Here is a 21,058-nt window from a genome sequence, read left to right as displayed (position 1 = left end):
GGGAAGGCAGAAGGCAGGTACAGCATCCCTCCACCTGCAAAAGCCACTGCAAAAGCAGACGGGAACATAGAGAGCAGAGCATCTGTGAACATCACACATGTCCTGGGCAGAACAGCAGTGACAAGTGCAGTCAAGGTCCTCCCCAGGCACCTGCTGAGCCTGTTATGTACCTGGCTCTATATCTTCCTGATCCAGGGTTGAAACCGCAAGGAACTGGTGACTATCTCTGGAGGAGGACAGAGGAGGACCTGAGTGGGGGGAGCACAGGATACAGAGTCACCCTGTGCAGCATGTGTCCATAGCAGATGAGGTTGCCAAGCTGGAACTCACATGGACTCTGAGCAAGGAATGGTCAGCCTCTTTGGGGCTAGAGTACTTCTTTTCCTGTGGGCAACGGTGCTGGGGACCCATACGTACCTGGAGAAGTGGCCAGGGGTTGCTATTTCTTTTCTACATCCTTTCCTTTGGTTCTTCTTCCCCTTGAAGGGTTCTATAAAGGTCCTGGCTTTCTTTCCCACTAAGAACCCGTTCTGCAGAGTTGAGACTGCCCCAGAATCATGGACTTACTTGTTTTCCCCAAGCTTGATGTGCCTTTAGGGCTATCACAAGGTCCCACGCCAGGCTCTTCCAACAAGAATTTCCTGAACTTGGAAACAGAGGGAACAACTGAAAGGTCCCCCTCCCAGTGAGCTGGGAAATGAAAGAAAATCCCAGGATTCCTGTTCCTGAGAAGAATGAGGGCAGAGCTATGATTTGAATATAAATTGCTCACCGTGGGTCCTTTTGATGAAGACCAGGTTCCTAAGTAATGATGGCACCATTCTAAGGTGAGAGTTTTGCTGGTCAATTCTAGATTTGGAGCCTTAGCTGGAGGAATCCTAGGAGTCCTTCCTAGGACCCCCATGGCTTCCTGTATCTTTCCCTCTGCCCTTGGTCTGCCTAAGGTGAGCAGCTTTGCTCCCACCAGCCCTTCACCAAAAGCTGTGCCACACCACACTCGGGAGCAGGAACAATGGAACCACGTGACTGCAGAATGATTTTGCTGGGAATTTTACTGCAGCCACAAACAACTGAACAACACTCCTGGTGGCTGTGCCCACAGATTCCAGTACTGTTCATGTGGCCAGCGTTACCTGAGAGACGGGACATTGATGATGCTCACACTGCTTTATGCATGGTTTATACATGGGGATAATTCATTTACATGAATCTCCAGCTTGCTCCTTTAAGAGTTCTTTTGACAAGCACACACTGAATGACTGTTTCCCGCTAGGCACTGCTGCTCAGGAGTTGGGAGACGACTTTTGCAAGTCAATATTTTGGGTTTTAAGAGCCACATCATGTCCATCAGAGCTACTCAATTCTCATAGGTTCATAACAGCCCTAGGTAGTGCCTATATACCTGAATGTAGCTTTGACTTTTTAAAAGCTATATTAACGGGTATTAAGACGATTTGGCTTACAGTGTGGTTTCCTGACCTCGGAGCTAGAAACTGATGTAAACAGAAGAGAACGTTGCCTGCGTGGAACTTGAGCTTAAGGAAAGAAGGAAGGAGCTTGATCACAAACAATCCCTAAGTTATAATTGGGAGTAATTCCCAAGGTTTTCCAAAGAGGTTTCATGGGGTCTCAGGTCCAGAAAGGGTTTGATACTGGAGTCGGGATCTAGATCAGCATTAACCAGGTGAAAGCAAAGAGGAGACAGTGTGTGGGACAGATTTGTGGCATGACTACAGAACATCTGGAAACCACGAGAAAGCCAAAGGGTTTAGTGTAGACTTCAGAGAGAGGCATGAGGCATTCGGGAGAGGGAAGATGATGGCCAGTTCATGCACAGCCTCTGGTCATGCCACACCTCCTATCTTCATCGGAGCCTGTGGGAAAAGCTAGAAGTGGAGAATAAAGGGATTGGATTGCAGTTTGAAAAATTAAAAATAATCTTGAGCTATTAACACAACAACAGGCTGGGGAAAGAGTAGGGCAGGGTCAGAGGGGTGAGGGAAAGGGACTGTGGCAAAGAAGGAAGTGACATAGGAGGTGAAGAAAGGACGATAAGTCACAAAGGGTGACAGCGACTGGGTCTGGAAGACAGGAGCCTGCAGGAGGCCCTTAGGTATGGGGTTAGCAAATTAGACAGTTAGTGGTACTGGTCACTAAGACAAGAGGTGCTGGGGAGCCAATGCTTCTTTAGTTGTTGTTCATTTGTTCTGCATATGTGTGTGTGTGATATGTATATACATATATGCATATTCATGAAGGTGGCTCACAAGTGCATCCAGGTCCATGTACACATATGTTTATGTATGGAGACCCAACATTGATATCAGGTGTCTTTCTAGGTCATTCTCCACTTTATTATTAAATACCCTATATTGATATAGAGTATTTTACTGAGCCTGGGGCTCACCAATCCTGCCTAATCTAGCTAGTCAACTTGCCAGAGGGATCCTTCTGCCTCCCTGATCCTGGGATTACAGGCGACCACCATAGCTGTTTGGTTAATTATGGGGACAAATGCTTTATCTACTTAGCCATCTCTCCGACCTGCTGTGTGTATGTGTGTGTATACATGTATACATGAGTATGCATGTAGCTGTATGTGTGACGTGCATGCATGTGGTCTGGTATATGCATGTGGGGGGGGATGCACACATGTGTGCTACACCTGTGTGTCTTATCATTCTCCAGCTCCTTTTTCTCTTTTTTTGAAACAATCTCTCACTGAACCAGGAGCTCGCTGATAAAGCTGGAGTAGCTGGCCAGTAAGTCAGAGATCCTCCTGTCTCAATCTCTATAGCACTAGGATTATAGGTACAGACCATCACACGCAACTTCTTTTTTTCACATGGGTGCTGGGGATTAGAACCCGGGTCTTCTTGCTTGTGCAGCAAGCACCTTTGCAGACTGAGCCCAGCTCAGCTTCTTTGTTTTGAGTTGTCTGGACCAGAGAAGGTCATGATGGGCTTCAATCACCTTTGAGACACATGATTAGAGGTGTCACATAAGCAGACGCATCAGATGTGCCTCGGTGGCACTTGCAGGTGAGGCTGGAGATAATGGAGGGCACTCATTGAACTCTGAGGAGAAATGAGATCCTGAGGAAGAGAACAGGGTTTTAAAAGAGGAGAGGGAATGAGAAAGCATCCTGAAGAGTCTTGTTACTTAATAGCAGGGAAGGAAGATGCCTCCTAACAGACCAGGAAGTAACAACAGGGACGGAGACAGCCTGCATAGTGGAGGAAGTTAGGAGTTCCTGGGACCTCCTGGCTAGGGTTTCCCCAGGGTTCATACCCTGGCCATTGCATTAGATATCTGTTATCTCCCTGCTTTCAAGAGCAGCCACCAGTACTGGAGGCTTCTTGGGATAGCAGACAAGCTGAAGAGCAGACCAGTCCACTGGCTTAAGGATGGGTGACCACCACAGGCCTAAGCAAGAGAGTGGGAGGCAAGGAGGTAGTCAGGAAGCCCAGACAGTACCGCCAGACGTCCCATTCCCTGTGATGTGGAAGAGCCACATGGGGTGGTTAGAGGGAGAATTGGAGAAGGCTGCGGGATTAGAATTTCATTTGAAGATTATGGAATGCTGGCAGGTATCTTATTTATCCAAAACACTGGTACATTTACTCATTTTGCAAACTCTGTATCTCATTAATACTTTTTGAGCCAACCGACCCCTCTTACTTTTGGGTAGTGTGTCTACTATGGGCACACTAAACTCAGTTTTATTTCCTTCCTCTCCTCATGAACAGGCGTTTCCTGAGCATTTACTTTACAGCAACCATAAAGACAAGGTCCCAGAAATAGACACATGAATTGGATGTAGCCTGTAGGTTTGCAGTTGTTCAATTCACTTAACTAGCTCTTTGCCAAAGATGGCTTTTTACAACCTTCCTCTTCACCCTTAGGGGCATTGAGCAAAGTCAGTTGATTCTGATTTCTCTTACTTGGAGGGGAAGAGGTAGTACTACTGGCACCTAGTGGGTAAAGGCCAGAAATGCTGATATACATCTTCAAGGACTTGGGGTGGGGAACCCCCTGACCAAGAACACAAAGTGTGTGTATAGTATCTCCAGGGACTCAGAGGCTAGGCACTTGAACATGGATAGATAACTGAAGATGAGGAGCTGGGGGGGACAAGGAGGACACAGGTATGGACAAGATGTGATGTGACTGATTGTAGGGCACAAGCCCAGGAGCCTCCAGGAATTCAGAACGAAGGCACAATCGATACTAAGGGCAGAAGTCAGTATGTAACCTTAGAAACTCTGAGAGATGTTTTGGATTTTCCCTGTCAAGTGGGGAACCACTGCAGCATTGCACATGAGAGGAACCAGATGTACATCTTAAGAATGGCATTTTAGAAATAATTGTTTATTTTATATTATGCAAGTGCATATTTTGCTGCCTTGTAACTGAAGGAGCCAAGTCTTGGCTTAAGATGTTTATAAAGCAACCTGATCTAGCCTGTGGTTTTTTTTTTTTTCTGCCTCCTCTTTGGCTCTTGGCTCCAGCATCCACAAGACCTCAGTTTATAATTCTTAGGTACCAGAACTTCCTGTGGAAGCACCAAAGAGTGTACACCTCCTGATTTCTGAGGAATGGCCGTCAGGCAGCCATTTTAACTCCTCCTGATAGGGAGTTCTCATGTAGTGGTTAATTTTTAGACACTCCAGCTGCAGTGGCCTCTGCACAGAGAAGCCCTTCTGGGAAGTGTGCTCATGGGAAATCACATTCATTGCTGGCTGTGTGTGAACCTGGTGCCCTCCCGTGACCCCTGACCTGGGTGCTGCCTTCATGTCCTGGAGAGGGAGGACATCTTACCCCGCCATCCAGTGTATCCCTTCATCTCGGGGCGAAGGATGGCTTCACATAGTAAATGAAATTTAAAGGAGGTTCCTACTCCCTAGTCTATATCCAGCACAGGTCCCACCTTTAAGCTGCCCTTCTGGTTAATAGGGCCTGACTATATTTGACCGTCTCTCCCTGCCAGGGACCTATTGGAGGAGATCAAAGCTTGCAGGTGGAAGGGGCTGGTGGAACCAAATGAGATAAAAGTTTTACCTAAGTCTCCATTGCTTAGGGAAGCCAAGAGCGAGGGTAGTCCCATCTGGCAAATTTCATTGGTAAACCTCCCATTTGGAAAAAAAATCACCAAGACTAATTTTCTTGTTTAATAAATGCATCTTAATTCTTTGCATATGCAAGAGAGGGATTTGGATAGGGCCTAGTAAACACTCCACACTCTGTGATAAGAATGACTTTCTGGAGAGAATACTGGACCCCAGGGGTAGCAGAGTTTCCTTCAGGTGAAGTCTTTGAAACTGGCTGATCACCCATGAGTCCACAGTCCAGAATTATCCCTATCTGGAAATGAAGAAAAGCCAAAGGCTAGGAACTCGGTCACAGAGGAGTCCATGTGAAGCTAACTCTGATTGCCAACTCTTTCTTCTGTCTTCTTCCCATAAAGATCCCATAATAGAACACAGAATTCTCTGGGTTACAGTTTCCCCATATGCAAAATGAAGGGGTTGTCAAACTAAAGAACTGGTGGCGTTTCTGGTGGTTTTGACCTGTGTACTGCACTCCAGTTTGGCTAGGGTTTTTAGTTACCTGTAGCACTAAGAAAACTCACTTTATGCCCAGCTCCCCCACTCACCCAAAGAAAAGTCTCAAAAAATGTTCGGTAACCCTAATACATGAATTTTTTTTTTGGAATATAGATGGAATTTTAAAATTTTGTCTATTTGTACTATTTAATTAATTCCTCGTTTTTATATGTGCTTAAAGTTGCACACATGTAAACTGCCGACGTATAAATACTGCCTTTTGCACGTCAATTTCACAAGTCCTTAGTTGCTCTTGTCCTGGCAGCTTCACCTCCAGTGTGTGTGTGGCTCTGTTGTCAATGAGCAGCTTCCGGATTCCTTCGGCAATGTCCTACAGCTTCACCACTGGCAAAGGGGCAGCGGATTTTGAATCTGAGAACTAGACTTTCCTTGTAATTTTTACTCCAACCACAGGTCCTAATTCCCCGAAGTGCATGTTTTGATTTTTGTGGCGGTGGGGCGGGGGAGGGAGCAAGAAGGGGGAAGGAGGTTCTTATAGATGAATATTTGCGATCTCTTGCAGCAATTAACCCCTGGCTGGCTTGCTTTTCCAAAGGTCTTTGAAGGTTTGTGTGTGGGGGTGGAGAGATGACTCAGCATGCCTGCTGCTCTTGCAGAGCATTGGAGTTCAGTTTCCTGCACTCAGGACGGGTGGCTACAAGCCTCCTGTGATGCCATCAGATCCAGCATCTGTCCTGTATTTCTCTGTTGGCACACATATGTGCATACGCCCATAGAGACATACACACATAAATAAGAATAAATCTCAAAAAATTTAATATAAAGTAAATTTTATACTTGTATGAAAATGGCCTTGTGTAACCCAGTACAATGTAATAAATAAATAAATAAAATGTTTCTAACTATACTAAAATGGTGAGTTATAATCCCAAGACTAGTTACTATGGCTATGTCAAATAAATTAATTAATGGGTCCTTTCTACTTTTATACATTCTGTTGTTAATTGATATAATTGGCCCTATTAAGTAAAAGGCATAATACTTTTTTGAGGAATACTAAGAGATGGGAGAAAGATGACTGTGTATTTGGACATAGACAAAAAAATTTAATATGCAGAATTCTCACTTAAAGCACATTAGCTTGTTATATGGCACACCGATGCATTTTTTATTGGCCCTTTGGTCACCGAAGCCTGTAAAATAGGTGGCCAAGGAAGCCAGAGGACAGAGACCAGGCTGGTTCAGCTAGGCCTCCTAAGCACTGGGTCCATCTTTCCTCCATTCCAAGTATCAGGAACTGTAAGCCCCTTGTGACCCCGTTTCTGTGGACACACCACTGGGCTTTTGTGTCCTTTAATGAGCTCAGAGTCATTTGGAAATATGCACTGGGCTCCACAAAAGGAATAGTAATATAATCAGAAATTATTGTATTTCAGCACTTCAGCGCTATTGCTACTATTAATGTCCATTATTGCGATATTACCTGAAATGTGTTTAACAATCACAGTCACTAATCAGGGTGCCTGTCCTGGAAAATGTGCATTCTCTCCATCTGGATCACACTATGTATTGTGTCATTTGCTGTTTTAAATGTTTTTCAGATAATTGGAAGCTGCTACCTCAGACTTTGAAAAGCACCGTGGCGGGTGAAGCCCTGGGAGGTCCAAAGCCGGTGCCTCTATCAGAGAAATGATGTCATTTTCATACAAAATAATTATAATATTTCATGGTTACACGAGGGTGAGGGGTAGTCTGTTTTAGTTAGACTTTTGAAAGTAGCCAATGGAATCCCATCCAAGCCACCAGAGGTTGTGTATCCCCAGCACACGGCACTTTGTGCTTGTCGGAGGCTCTGTCCCCAGAGCCCTTGAACCCTTTGCTGACTGTGTGGGGGCAGACACAGAGGGCCAAGGAGTTCATTCCCTGCCTGTAACCCTCAGCCAAGGACAAATGGAAGATGAGCAAACTGTTCCAACTTCCTGGCCTCTGGGATGAGACAACAGGAAGACGGACTCTTCCTTTGCTCTCAGAGGCTCCCTGAGGGATTAGCTCGCTTGCCCACACAATAACGTGCTCAGCTAGGGCAATTCCATGGGCTCCCTTCTCTTCTTACCTTTCATCCCTAATGCCCTCCTTCTGCAGCACTTATATCACATATCCCAGTTCTGCCTGACGAGAGAGTCCCTCTGGCCTCCCCACTCTCTCCTCTCTCTTTCTGGAGGCATCTCGAGGATACACACCTCTTTGTGCAGGACCTTGGCAATACCCCGAAGTCTTGGTGTTTGAAGTCATCATCTTGAGAAATGAAAATTCACAATGTTTCTCTGAGTCTGGAAGGTGGCAGGCATAATTTATTTTCCCCGCCTCTTTTCTTAAGCATCACGACTCCATTCAAGTGAGGCGAGATGAATTAATCTAAGCCATATGTAAAGTGCCCAAGATCAATGCCCTCGTTCTGAACGTGTATCCATGTACTCTTAGATAATTTATGTATAATTTTAATAGATTTGTCAACAGCAGCCCTTCCTCATCTAAACAGGCTGCTTGCAGACAGACCACTTAATTTGCTCCTCAATGTTATTTTTCATACATGGTTGCTGCTCGTCCGACAGATCCCAGATGATCCCATTATAAACACATTTGACATGGCCTCTGCCGAGGGGATGGGCATACTCAAGGCCTGCTCCTGTGACAAGCAGTGCGCCTCCCCCGGCCCCTCCCACACATAACAGTCTGAGAATAGACACCCAGGCCCTAGTCACTACCCGCGCACCCACCCGTGCTGAAGAGAGCTGATGTCTGTCACTAGAACATAAGGAGAGGTCGCTTGCTAGCAGTTCCCACTTCCTGCCTGTCTCTGCATGAGGGTGTTTAACTCATCCTTAAAGCAAGCTAGGGCTAGGGGATGGAGCGCTGTGCACTGGTCATAGATGGAACACAGTGAGAAGTATCCTGGCTTCCTCATGTCTTGGTGGATAGGTCTGGGATGCCACCATAACCTTTTAGAGGGTCCGTTGCCAGACTAAGTCCAGCTTGCCCACAGTGGTCATTTGCTTAGTAATATATTCACCATTACTTCCTTAGGTTCCCATTCTCTTGTGGTACTTCCTAAATTAATTCCCGAAGAGACAATTGCAATCTAAACCCTTGTTTAGGGGCACGTGTCCCTCTGAGTAGCTCCCTGTTGGTCTTCCAAGCTCTCTGATCCCCCGATGCCCAGATTGGACCAGCATAATGTCTTCCTGGTCCTCATAGCCCAGTGCTCTCCCAGCATCTACCACAGTCAGTCTGACCAGCAGATTGGATGGAGGTGGGTCATAAAATGGGAGAGAGGCAAACGGGGCCTGCTTCCAACTGACATGCCTGTTTGACTCAGGTCAGGCGTCTCTGTCCCAGGCATTAGTTTGGAATGGAGACCAGAAATGGCTTGGTAATGCCAAGAGTACACTATTTAGGGGGAAAGATGTTCCCCTTCTTCCAAAGACTAATAGGAGAGCTGACTAATTACTTGAGCCATTTCTGTCCCTTGTGGTGACTGCCAGGAGTGCCCAGTGTCCCAAGGGGAAGATGCTCTCTGGATGCGGTAATCTTTGACAGGCCCCCTTGTGACAGAAAGTGCCACATCAACTTCTAAATTTTCTCAATGGAGCACGATGTGTGTAATGTGTAATAAAATATAAATAGGCCTTTCAGAAGTATCTATGTGGTTCATTTTATCAACCTTTAGATGCGCTAAAGCCAAGTATGGTTTTATATGAATTCTGGATGGTATGTGGTATTTTTATTTGCTACTTCATTGCTAAATGTTTCCTATAAAACTGAGGAGGAAAAAAATACACAGTCCCACATATAAAAGAAGCAGATGGCTAAATGTGGCCGTGGGAAGAAGCAGAGAATAGAGAGCCCCTCCTTGCTGGGGAGGGGCCGAGGTGGAGTAGCGGGAACCTCGCTCATTAGCCATTTGCTTCCACTGTATTGGGAGTAGACTACTAGTGTTCATAAGAATCTACAGGTGTCTTTGTTATTTTTTTATCCTTTAAATGTACATATAAATGAGTATGTATTATTTATAGATGTCTTTGAATTTAGAGAGATCAAGCTTGAACAGTAATGCAGCAAGGAATATTTGATTTAATGCTCACTGGGGAGTGAAGAAGGGGCTTTCTGCAGGAAGGCTGTGATATTATCTAGCCTTGTCTGGATACTTCTCCTGCTAACTCTTCAGTGGCAGGGCAAGGGTAGAAAGATCCTCAGGTGGGAGAAAACACAGAGGCCAAGGACTTGGCAAACCTGAGTTCTCGTCCCTTTTTTTTTTTTTTTTTTTTTTTTTTTGCTGGCTAGCTGCACGACCTTGAGTCTGCGGTGCACACTTTCCGGCAGCTGTTTCTGCTGCCCACCTCAGGACACCATCCCCGGCAGTCTGTGGTCTTGAGACCGGATGCCTTCCTGCAGACTGCCCTGGGCTCGGCCTGGCTGCATAGGTACCACTCTTAGTTTGTACACTAGCTGTGTGGTTGGCGAGCCATCGTGGGGTGGGTATGCACATGCACATATGTGGACTGGAGATCAAACCCATGGGCAATCATTGTGCATGCTAAGCCAGCACTCAACCACTGAGCTGCACCCCCAGCCCCACAGTTTTCTGAGAACCATGCAACCCTGCTGCCGCTTACCTGCACATGTTGGTAGACATCAGAGAAACCTAGTCAGCTTTTCGTTCTATTTTCATTTCCTCGGCAGTTTCTACATTGGCCAAGAAAAACAGCCTACTTACAGAAATTCCTGGTAATAACTGCTTTCTGATTGGGTATGGAGAAACATGCCTGTCTGTGGTTTATTTTTTTGAATGGATAATTCATCGTATCTGGATAAAAAATCTCATAATCTCCGTAGACTTTCTTTCACAATTTTGTTTCCTTTGAGAATATAGGAACAGCCTCAGATCCATTCAAGTAAAATAGCTCTTTAATGGCTGAGAAAGCAATGCCTCCCAGACCCACTGGAAGCTTAAAGGGGGAGTTCTCAGCTGCTGGTCTTCAAGGTTTAGACTCCGGGCCCGGAGTTTGGTTTACCAGCTGCTGGGGATGGGGTGGGGCCAGAGGCCCAAACTGAATATTAATTAACTCTCAGTACCACTTGATATTTAGTGCTATCATCCCTGGTAGATGGATGAGGTGGAGCTGAGTGGAAAAGGAGGTGGGGCATATGGCGTTACCTTGCTGCTCATTCGCAGAGCTGAGACGTAGTTCCAGATGCCTTGGGTCAATGGTTCTCAACCTTTCTAACGCAGCGACCCTTTAGTACAGTCCCTCATGTTGTGGTGACCTCCCCCACCCCCGCAACCATCAGATTATTTTCATTACTACTCCGTAACTGTAATATTTATATTGTTATGGATTGTAATGTAAATATCTGTGTTTTCTGATGATCGCGACCCACAGGTTGAAAACCACTATTTTAGATTCTTCCACATTCTTGCCTGTGGCATAGACTAAGCTAACCCCCTGCATCAGTGCGTCTGAGACATGAAACTCCGATTATACCATGCGGCCAACTCCAGACCCTAAGTGTAGAGAAGGACTCAGACCTCTCTTCAAGGATGAGAAATACATACAGAGCCTGAAGCCCACATGGCAATACCTACAAGGCTACTTTCGGCTAACACTCCTCTTTAAAGCTGTTAAGAAGTCAAGGCCCAGAGAGGCAGGAGACGCTGAGAAATCTCAGCAGTACCAGGCACAGCTAAACCATTCCAGACCCTGGGAGTGGGCTGGAAGATCACCTAGCCCTACTGTTTCTGATAGTCTCCAGCCCGCTGACATATACAAATGTGTTTCTGCTCCTTTCTGGTGCACTGGCTACATGAGTGATTGGGGTAGAGACTGCAGGTACCCATAAATAACCAGGCAAGAGTTCTCCCCAAGAAGAGACAGGCCTTCGATGAGAGGGTACCAGTGCTTTCATTAGGCCCAGACCTAAAGAATGCTTTTGCTAGGTATGAGCTCCTCTGGGGCTAATGCTGAGTCCCAGCTCGTGGTAATGTATATCTAATATTGGAACATGGCTGTCCCTCAAAGCTAAGCTGATCTTAGCCAGAGCCCGAAGCCCCTGGAGAACAGGCTAGGGGCCAGCTTGCCTGCCTGTGGGTTGCTTTTCTTCCATGGCTTCCCCCACCTCACCGCCTCCTGGCCTATTGTTTGATTTTATTCCCCAAGACTCTCAGCAAGTCTTGATTAAATGTTACAGCCTGGCCCCAGGAGCTATCAGGGGGGATCCAGGGAAGAAAGTTGTCCACACTTGAGTCCAAACTTTAAAGAGACAGCGTCCCCAAGAGCTGCATGGAGCAGGAATGGGCATGATCACCCCACCTGTATACCTAGAGGGGACTAGACAAAGGGGGTGCCATGTTGTCTCCCTACACAAAAAGGAAGGGAGCCCCCACCCACCCTGGTCTCCTTGGTAGAACAGCAGCTGGCCTGCCTATCCGTGAATTAGGGATGTTGGCTCTGTCCCGCCTCCCAGGGCACTTGAGGCAGTCTAATGAGGCAGAGGAGATGCAGAAACGCTCCAAAACGGCCCACAGTGCCAGGCAAATGTGAGGCGTCATCATGAAAAGCTTAAATTTATGGGTCTGAAGGAGAAGCAACATCTGGGAAGGAATTATGGCAATTTGAAGGGAGGATGTGGGCTTGTTTGTAAGTGCGGAATCTGGAAGCGATGTCTGGGTTTTTTTTTTTTTTTTTTACAAACTAATTCGTATTCCAGTCAGAAAACTATGGTGTGACTATCTTCCAGATGTTCAAAAGAAAATTGTGGAAGATGAGTTACATCTTGGAGGCATTCTCTGTCTTTCAATAGGCTTCACTGAGCATCTAGTATATGCCAGGTGTACCCCCTAAGCTGACATCTTTGATGCCACCATGGGAAAGTCAGGATGCAGTAAGTCCCGTCGGAGGGTGCTTTCAGTGTCCCCTCACTGTGGAACCTTTAGGAAGCGCAAAGATCCTCCCAAATCTGCCCCAGTGACAGAAACATCTGTATAATCATGTGGTGGGGACCAAGGATGTGTGCCGTTATTGAGTGATATGGTTGGGTTGGATGTAACATCATTAATTGCCGAAGGGTTTGCGGTTTAACAGAGGAAAAAATGGTTTGGATGAATATGATCTGTAACTTTATTTCCTGAAGTGCCTCAGTCAAGATTTCTGGTAGTCCTAGGGTAGCATTATAGGGTCCATTAAAGTCAAGAGCACCCTGTTTTCCTTATCTCAACATTCTCTTTTACCCCAGGACAAAGAAGAGACTAAGGGGAGGCTTCATGATGACATTGTGATGGAGGAGATGACTAGGGGAGAGGCTAGTGATGGCAGAGAAGAACTGGGAGTCTGAGATCAGGCCACTGGGAAGAGCCTCTTTGTCTGGACTCCTCAGGGTCCCGGGACCAGGATGATGCTTCTTGGCTGGGAAGCTCTGTGTTAAACCCCAGGATTTAGCACAACCCCTATAGCAGCAACAAGGGAGCCTGTTGCTGTGGGACTGGTGTCACTTAGCTTGGGCTGACATCACAGAATGCCAGAGTCTAGGTCGTTTTTCCATTGAAAATGATTCCATGGTCTACAAGGGTACCAGAGAAGCCTCATTGTCCTTCTAGAATGGTGCTCTCCCGGCCTCAAGCTGAAACTCTCCCCCTGTATCCTCATGGGGAAGAAGGGGAGACCTGCTAATGATGCTTCATCTTTAACGAGGGTACCAGTTCAAAGATTCTGTCACCTTGGGACTATCCCCCTTATAGCCTCAGTTATAACTACTGCAGTTAAGTTCCTACCTTCAAATACAGTCATGTGGGGTATTAAGGTTTCAACATAGACAGGCTTGGGAGCACACAAATCAGTCTGAATGGTAAGATGAGAGAGGAAGTGGCCGAACTCAAGCACCTGTCAGTTAAGCCAATGATAGCTAATGTGTCTGCTTAGGATTCTGAACAGTGAGTGCTCTGTGTGTCACAGAGGAGAGAGGAAGACAGGAATCAGGGTTTTCATGACAGGTAGGTGGCAAAAGTCATGCCCTGAAATAAGGATCTAGGAATAATGTCCTTTGCCAAAACTGTCAGTTCCTGCTCGTCACCGTCCTCATCTTGATGGAGGAAGAGAAGGGCAGAGAAGTTGATCCACGGAGGAGTAAAAAAATGAGTCCTTGGAGTTGGAGGAGGGTGAAAAAAATCTTACACATCAATGGCCTGTGGCTCCAAAGAGCTCTGACAAAAAAAAAAATCTTACTCTTTAGAACTTAATTCCTCTTATTAGGAAGAATTTAAATGTCATTTAACTCAACTTTTGTCTTGTGGGGCGGAGGACAATAATGAAGAGAGCGAGTGGGGAACGCTGGGTTAATCATCTTACTGATTGCGGAGAACTAGAGAGAGTTGCTCGCTGTTGGCAAGTGTTGGCAGGCGGAGGAGGGGAACTCTAAAGCAGGGCGAGGTCACCTGGCCCTCCCAGGCTGGTGGGGGCGCTGTGGAGTGGGACGGAGATTCACCAGAGACTTACTGAGATGAGTGTGATTCAGTTTTATTCAGTTCCTTTTATTCAGTTCGGGGTGGTAGTTGTACGGCAAGCCTAGCATAACTCTCGCCTCCTTATCCTGATGTCCCTGGTTATCCGGAACAAAGGTGTATAAACATCTAGAGCTCAGTTCCTGGCTTCCTCGTTGACTTCTTGTGTGACTTGAGAGGACTCTTATTAGCCACGAGCCTCTGTTTCCTTATTTGTAAAATGGGAGATTATAAAAGTCACGGTTTCGCGGACTTGTTAGAAAGAGTAAAGGAGAAAATGTGCGTGAGTTCGATTTTGCAAACCTCAAGCGTCGTGGAAATTGTGTGATTCTCTAAGCATGGCCTCAGCAGACACAAGCTTGATTTGACGAATGTATGTCTTCAATAAAGCTTGCCAGACAGGGCCTCACTAGCTGTTGAAAACAGGTAACGGATCTCATCGGTGGCCAACACTGGACCTTAATGGAAATGGAAAATCTCTGCATGGTGCTGGGTGAACTCTCAGAACATGTTCTGACTTTGTGTCTTCACTCTCTGTTTTAAAAGCAGAGCCTTCTGGACCCCTCGGCCCAGTGAACTGTTGTGAACCTAATGGATAAACCGGATGCTTATTTTTGTATTGGCGAGATGCCTGCAGGCTTTGGTGAGCCCATGGTTGATATTATTAATGGATGGCCTTTTCTTCTGTCTTCTTGAAAGAAAGCAAGTATGAATGAGTGTTCCCCCTGTGGGATGTGTTTTGAGTGGATGTCTAAGCCTGATGCCAAAGCTGCTGGGGAACCCTGCATCCAGGCTGATAGGAGGTGGGACTGCGGCTAGGTTTCTCCTTTCAGCCTATGGCCTCCAGCTCCTTTCTTCTGCTTTCCAAGAAAGACTGAAACTCTGTTACCTAGCCAGCTGAGGGGTGCTGGACTGCTGAGTGCTAGAACCATAATTGGGGTGTATGGTCAAGAGTCAGGCATAGCTACTTTCTGATCCTGTATCAAACAGGAGAGTCCCTAATTGGTTTTTCTTCTCTGCAGGCAGTTTCTCTTTGAAAAATTGGTGTCTTTTATAGAGACGTCAGGACTCCTAGGGCCCTTGTTTATAATTCTCTTGGCTATCAGCTTGGTTCCTGTTAGGAATCATCTGGACCTAACAGATTTTGAGTTGAAATGGTTCTCTGAGTTCGATTGTGAAATCTCCCATCATTTAACCCAAACAGCCCATTCTGGGTTCTTGTTTTCATGGTGGTCTTTGTCACGTCAAAGTCAATCTCATCTGGTAAGTCCCCTGGGAAGGCAAAGGTTGTAGATTCCATTTACAAGCCGTGACGTTTCCTGGTGGATTTTAAAAATAAAGAATCGTTTGTCTGTCCTTTTGCTTTTTAATGTTATTTTCCTTAAGATTGTAAGTTGCCCTTTGGTAAGTCAATGGAAAAGAAGGGATCAGTTCGACTTGAGGTAACCAAGGTCAGGTCCCTAAGTCAGGTATTGTTGTTATCTCACCTGATGTCCCAGAGTCATTCCCAGTTCGCTGTGCCTTCTTAGATTCCACCCTGAGATGTTTTCCCAGGCCATGATCTTCAGAAACTGAAAATTATACAAAGTTATTATGGGATCAAAATTATCACTAGAGCCAGGGGTGTTGATGCATGCTCTTAAATTCAGCACTTAGGAAACAGAGACAGGAGGATCTCCATGAGTTTGAGGTCAATCAGGTCTACATAGCAAGCTCTAGGAAAGGTATAGAGAGAGACCCTGTCTCACAACAACAACAACAACAAAAGTATTTCTAGAAAAAAGTTATTCATAATTATTGACTTTTTTAAATTAAAATATGATCACCTCATTTTCCTCCTTCCTTTTCTTCCCTCTACTTCTTCTCTTGTACCATCCACCCTACTCCAGCTCAACATCAAGGACTCTTTCTTTAAATACGCTCTCTTTCTCTCTCACACACACACACTCACTCTCTTTCTCTCTCCCTCTCTCTCTCTTACACACACACACACACACACACGTAAGCATACACATGTGCACAAAATGCTTAAATGTATAAATGTAACATACTCCATCCATTTAGCATTACAGGTATGTGATTTCAGGACTGACCACTTGATGCTAGACACCCAGTAAGGGGGCTCATACCTGGAAAAGACTATTTCTCCTGCTCTTAGCATTCCTTCGTAGCCTGTAGTTCTTTATCCGTGGGTGGCGTTCTGTGAGATTTCCCACTGTCGAGTTAGCGTGTCTGTCAGTATTGTCATCGTTCAACCATATGGCTGTCATTAAGCGGCCATATTGTTGAGGTGTCATGAATGAAGCTTCCCTGTCATTTCTAGGAGACAACAACTCACAGCAGACGTCCTCGTCCTCATAATGGTCCTGCCTCCTCTTCTGTAAAAGCCCCCAAATCTTAGGCTCAGGCATTGTGTTGTAGATGTGTTGGTTGGGGCTGGTACCCCACACTTACTGGTTCTCTGCATTTTAACCAATTGCGGTTTTCTGTAATGGTCTCCATCTATGGCAATGAAAAGTTTCTTTGATCGGGGTGAGAGCTATACCTATCTGCTGGCCTAAGGATAAATATTTAGAATGCAGCTAGGAACGATGCTCGTTTAGTAAGTAAGGTAGCTGCAGTAGGTTCTCCTCTGAGCTCCCTGACCTTACTACCCCAGGTTAGTTGGCTGGATTTCTCATATCAGGCATGATTTCCCTCTTGTTAAGCACTGTTGGTTAGCGCGGAGATATGAACACCACTATCACACTCTCAGGACAGTTGTGCCATGCTGGCTCTAATTGTGCTTCACATGCACTGTGGTTCATTCTGATCGTTGAAACTAGGTTTCTGGTCATTTAAAAATCATTCTCTATGCCAAGTAGCTCATTAAGGCAGAATGTGGATGGGTGAGCAGGTGTCAGCTAAGAAGAGAAGATGACGAGTCATGATCTATTGTGTACTGCTATGGCGTGGGTACCAAGGACCTAAGATTCAAGTGTTAAGGTAATAATAGCCTCTATCTGTTATCAGCCCCAGATCTGAGTGTAAGGGATAGAGGTTGGGTGGGACAAAAAATCAGCAAGAAAGCAATGATATGACTAAACAGATAAACCACTAAGACATAGAATAAAGCCAGATGTGAGCTAAGAACAGCTAAAAACCCCTTAGGAAGAGCACCTGGTGAGAATTAACTTGGGAGCTCCTTGCTAGGGACGTGGAATGACTGGTGGCACTATTGAGCTTGTGATACTGAAGAGGGAACAATGCTGAGGACTCATAGAAGGGCTCAATAAACCATGTTCTCTAGTTTGAGAAATAAGAAGTGGGGTCTTAGGAATTAAGTAAGTTGCCCGGTATTACAAAACCATGTGGTTATAGAAAAATTGCTGTTGTAAAGTCATGTGTTTACAATCCCAGAGAACCTAGACAACAATGAGGATGCTAAGAGAGACATACATGGATCTAATCTACATGGGAAGTAGAGAAAGACAAACTCTCCTGAGTCAATTTAGAGCATGGGGACCTTGGGAGAGGGTTAAAGGGTATGGGAGAGGCAGGGAGGGGAACAGAGAAAAATATAGAGCTCAATAAAAATCAATAAAAAAAATGCAAAAACACCATTGAAATGGAAAAAAAGTCATGTGTTTAATCCTCTCCAAAAGGAACAAATAGGTTCAAATGTATCATTTGAAGAGAGTCAAATAAAAGAACAAATCACAAAAGCATAAGTGCAGTAGAGAAATCCCACAATAGCACAATATCGCTGCGTTCATAATGAGCATAGAGGTAATTACTGCCTATAAGTTGCAGGGGGCAAGAGGAGGCAGCTATTACTGGAACCTAAAGGGGGAGGGATGCCCTCTCCCTCAGCTGGTGCTGTCACTTTCTCCTGAGGAACACAGCCAGCACTTGAAGATGCAACAGGGCCCAACCCATACTCAAGCTCCTACTCATGCCCACGTAGGCTGACCCTAACTAGATGTCAGAACAATAGTGATGCCCCACATAGATCAGCTCTGCGTCTAAGGACACAGAGCAGGCGTTAGGGTAGGAAGCTGACCCGGATGAACAGAATGTTACCAGCATGCTAGCTAACGGGTCACTTCCTATCAGGGGAAGAACCTGGCTTTTGCATGTGGGTTATTCCATTCAGAACTCTCACAGCGATGGCCCCTAGAAGTGGTGCCTAACACAAAAGAGTAGGAACGCAAGGCTATCGTTGTAAGAGTAAGTCACAGATAGGTCTGTACCCCTCCCCACTACTGTCCCTTCAGCCTCCTCTCTGCCCTATGCTGTATTCATTTGGGTACAATTTAGAACATGGGTGTCGTCTGGCTGGAGAGACTTGAACTACCTGGGCGGAGGAAGAGAATAGCAGATAACCTCACACGGATTTCTGAGAGATTTTTCACAGATGTCTGGTAGCAAGGATCCTCATGCTTTTGATTGACAGTCTTTGACAGTGGTCTACAAGCCCCTCTGCACACTAAGTGCTCCCCACTCGAGCTTCTGCTGCTGCTGGAATGTCCCAGCTCCAGCCACAGAAACTTTCTCATTGTTCTTAAAGTGATGTCCCAATCCCCAAGACACTTCACAGTGCTTCGCCCCTCTGCCCTAGACTCTTGTGACCCATGTCCCATTCCCTTCTAATATGTCCACAAATGTCACCCCCAATGACACTGACCTCACACATTCTATTGAAATTGTACAGCAGTTCCCAGATAGCATCCTCTCCCAACCTGTTCTACTCCATCCTTACAAATAGTACTCACCTTCTTCTAAAACAGTTCTCACCTATTAGGTTCATTGTTTGTTTCTACCCATTAGACCATGGACCTCATGAGGGGAGTGATACTTTTGTTTTGTTCATTCATGCATTTCCATTGCCTAGAAAATGGCCTTATTTGGCTTCAGGCACTCAATAGTCATTGAATGAATTGAAAAAATAGTGAATGAATGAATGAATGAATGAGGTTCTTGAGAACCTAAAATCAGTGTGACCACTGTCTTCTAGACCCCTCTTCACCAAAACTTATCTGCTCAGGATCTTTCCCAGAAATTCATTGATCTTCCAATCACCATTGCTGCCAATACCTTGTGGCTGGAGTGATCGATGTCTCCGTATGCGTCACACTGGCTTGGTGGAGGAAATGTATTCACGACTTTGGCTCAGTGTCAGAATTAAATGGTGACCTTGGCTCACTTTGCCTCCCCACATAGGTTATTTCTTAATCATAAAGGGAACACTCTGTCCTTGGGAAAAGTAATATTTCTGCCACCTTCAGCTTTCAAATGGCTATTTGATATGGCTCACGGGTGTCCCTGTCAGAAGCAGCTGAAAAAGCTTAGGTAGAGAGGATCAGCAAATGGCCTGTCGTGTCGTCAGAAGCTGGCCATGAGGTGGGATTCGTTTACAATAACTTATTTACCTGTCCAAATCCTTCATACCACATTAAAGCTTTCTCCGGCTAGCCAGGACCCTGGAGTGCTAAGAGAAAAAAGGAAAATCAATTGATAATGATATATTCCATTAAAAAAATGTATTGATTCCCAGGTAATGACAGTCCTGCACTTTTGTAGGGAGGATGCCATTGCCCGTCATGGCAATGGCTTTCTCATACATTACATTTGAAAGAGTGCACAAGGAATCACGCTGCCTTCCCATAATAGATAGCCTCTTCCTAGTAGGTATTAAATCTATATTTAAAACATTTCTCTCCAAGGATTCCATTCTTCACCTCCTCAAGGTTCTCTTCCCCATTGTCTAAAAGAAGTAATGATTTGTTATTGTAATTCTGGAGTTTATGACCTTTTTGGCATTAAAGACCAGAATTTCTTGGGGACTTTTCCTTCTGAAACTGCTCTGGGTGGATTAGGTGGGAAACAGTGGCATCGTTCTTACTCCTGTTCCGTGGTATTGGTTCAGTGATGGTGATTAGGGGAGCCTGTGTGGAGGATGCGAGGCCACTGCTCACTGTACCCCATCATCTGGGTGTGCTATGGCAGATTTTGGTACCCTTGTTTGAGGGGGTCCACGAGAGGATGGTCAACATCAAGGAAAACCTTGAGGTAGAGACATTCATTAAGGATGGGGGTCCTTTAAGGTACTGGAACTCAAAATCGATAGTTCACACAAAGGGATGGTCATTCCCCACCCCAACCCCATTCTTTTCCCTCCTCTCTCTCTCTCCAGACTGTCTGGCTCCCTCATTATGCCCATGCTCTGCTAAGTGGTGGCCATCGAAGCTTTTGCATCCTGGGGACGAATCCTGAGCTCACCAGAGACGGACGGCGCAAGGTAGGTAGGTCTCTACGTCACAAACCTGCAGTAAGGGGGACAGCCTGCCTGGACAAAGCTGACTGGAGGCTGGGCAAGAGGGAAATGGAACTGCTGGTCCCTTACTTGACGGCCAATGAGAGTTTGACCACAGGTGTCTGACCACAATCTTGAGCGTCTGTAGGGAGTTAGATCTGGGGATGACCAGCAGCGACATGACCTTGAAGTATCTAAAACTGTTATTGTTCTTTTTGGAGTTTAAAAAATTTCAAATCTTACAGTTCAGGATTTTTGATACTAAAATTTATGATCAGAAAAATATTATGTGTTTTAAGAGAACCTATCAGAGCTGAGGGGATGGCTCAGTGGTAGAAGGAGTTCTTACCATACCCAGGCCCAATTCAACCTCCCAACACCAAAACAGCCCATATATGTACATATGTGCAGATATGCATAGAACGAAACCCAAAATCATATAAATGATGTAATTCTATAGAGATAAAAATTCTGGTATCTTTCCCCATGTGCGTATATACAATGGGCACATAGGTCTGCATGCTCACATATGTGGGATCACACTCTACCTAGTACTACTTGGCAAATGCTGTTTTGACTCAACTCAGTGTTAAGCAGCATTTTATCTCGGTGATTAGAAATCTGTATCATTGTCTATCAAAGCTT

The 21,058-nt window shown here is 45.5% G+C and overlaps 1 protein-coding gene across 4 annotated transcripts in view; it reads left to right on the top strand.

Annotated features, from left to right (window-relative positions):
* Klhl29 (kelch like family member 29) overlaps positions 1 to 21,058 on the top strand; it is a 304,814-nt gene that overhangs the window by 63,119 nt on the left and 220,637 nt on the right. For 2 of the 4 annotated variants that reach the window (XM_075983972.1, XM_075983968.1), the window contains exon 2: positions 20,294 to 20,398. The exons of 1 other annotated variant lie outside the window; for it this stretch is intronic. The gene's annotated coding sequence lies outside the window, so the exon portion shown is untranslated. Of the gene's footprint in view, positions 1 to 20,293; positions 20,403 to 21,058 lie in introns of all 4 variants that reach the window. One more of the 4 variants, XM_075983969.1, reaches the window with a different exon arrangement.

This window comes from Microtus pennsylvanicus, chromosome 8, assembly GCF_037038515.1.
Source record: "Microtus pennsylvanicus isolate mMicPen1 chromosome 8, mMicPen1.hap1, whole genome shotgun sequence".
In the NCBI taxonomy this organism is placed as follows: domain Eukaryota; kingdom Metazoa; phylum Chordata; class Mammalia; order Rodentia; family Cricetidae; genus Microtus; species Microtus pennsylvanicus.
This window is presented reverse-complemented; position numbering and strand designations above follow the sequence as displayed.